Genomic DNA, 1,791 nt, shown 5'->3' with positions numbered 1-1,791 from the left:
TGCTAAAGCCTGAGGAGTATCAAAATTAGACCTGCAGATGCCCACGGAATTTCTTAGATGGGCCCTTCTGAGAAACCCAATTTTCTTACCTAGACTGTGTTTAGAATCTGCAGAGGCCGTCTCGGTTCCCCCCTTTCCTCTACAAATCCACCCTGCCCCTCACCTCTCACCCACCCTCTCCCTCCTCCAGGCTCCTGCACTTCCACTCCCAAGGCCATGGGGTTTTGTCCAAAACGCGCTTTCCGCACCAGAGCCCAGCCGCCCAGACCCCACTCCAGGCCGGGAGGAGGGCTGGTGTGTATCCCCACCCAGCTCTGCATGATGAAAAGGAAACCAACTCACTGCTGCTGCCCCCAGGTTTAGTCCCTGCTCAGGGCGGGTCAGTGCCCCAAGGCCTCAGTTGTCCCGGGGAAGCTGCACTCCCGCTCCCCTAGAGGGGTTCTGCGGCCTCCTCCTGCCCATAACCTTGGGCACTTTGACTCCTGTTTACATTAAGCTGGACAGGGCGGCCCAGTGATTCCTTCAGGGATTGCTTTCGGAAGATATGTCAGGGATGAGAAGGAAAAAAAAGATAAAACAGTAGTTGAATACTGCAGGTTGGAGAGCCCAATTTTGAATGGAAATTGCGTTTTAAGTCAATCTTGATGGCTGACATTTTTTTTTTTTTTTTTTTTTGACACTCTCATCAGCCCCTCCCAAGCAGAAGGAAGCATATTTTGGATTGTGGAGAACATTTTTGCAGGTTTTATTAATGACTGTGAGAGAGTTTTGAAAATCTAAAGTTGTAAACATCTAAATGTTAGATATTTACATAGTACCTAAGTATTAGATATCTAGATAGTACCTAAACATTTTGGGGTGCCTGGGTGGCTTAGTCGGGTAAGCCTCCGACTTCAGCTCAGGTCATGACTGACTTCAGCTCAGGTCATGATCTCACGGCTCATGGGTTCAAGCCGTGCATCAGGATCTGTGCTGACAGCTCAGAGCCTGGAACCTGCTTCAGATTCTGTGTCTCCCTCTCTCTCTGCCTCTCCCCCACTCGCACTCTGTCTCTCTCTCAAAAATAAGTAAACACTAAAAAAAATAGATAGTACCTAAACATCTAAATGTTAGGGCATTTAGAGAGGAAGCATTGTCTCTGTTTTTATCGGTATTTTTGGCCTGGTTTTCAAAGTGGTTGAGATGATTTCCCCCTAAATTTTCTAACCCTGGCAGCATGTTTTGCCTAATCCAATGACTAGTTAATGTTTTCACTACATAATGTTTTCCTTGTTTCTGTCTAAACCACCCATTCTTTTTTTATTTTTAAAAATTTTTTTAAATCTTTATTTTTCAGAGACAAAGACATAGTGCGAGTGGGGGAGGGTCAGAGAAAGAGTGAGACACAGAATCCAAAGCAGGCTCCAGGACTGAGCTGTCAGCACAGAGCCTGATGCGGGGCTTGAAATGGTGAACGGTGAGATCAGACCTGAGCCAAGGTCAAAGGCTTAACCGACTGAGCCACCCAAGTGCCCCTAAACCACCCATTCTTTAAGTTTCAATCTTTCTAAAGATTTAGTCGATTAAGATTTTTGATTGATCAAAATGTCAGATTTCTATCTTATAGATCTCAGGGTAGGGAGTAAGTACAAAACAGCTTCTATGTGCTTTGAAGCACACACTTTATAGGTATAAATGGTAACTCAAAAGGCCCAGAGCTTTGGAGGCCTAGATAGACTTCCATGCATGCAAACTTAAGCTCACCCATTGCCCTTTGCCCTCTGCCAGCCTCCCAGGCTTCCTTACTCATCC

This window comes from Leopardus geoffroyi, chromosome B3 (assembly GCF_018350155.1).
Source record: "Leopardus geoffroyi isolate Oge1 chromosome B3, O.geoffroyi_Oge1_pat1.0, whole genome shotgun sequence".
Classification (NCBI taxonomy): domain Eukaryota; kingdom Metazoa; phylum Chordata; class Mammalia; order Carnivora; family Felidae; genus Leopardus; species Leopardus geoffroyi.
Note: the sequence above shows the minus strand (reverse complement) of the source record.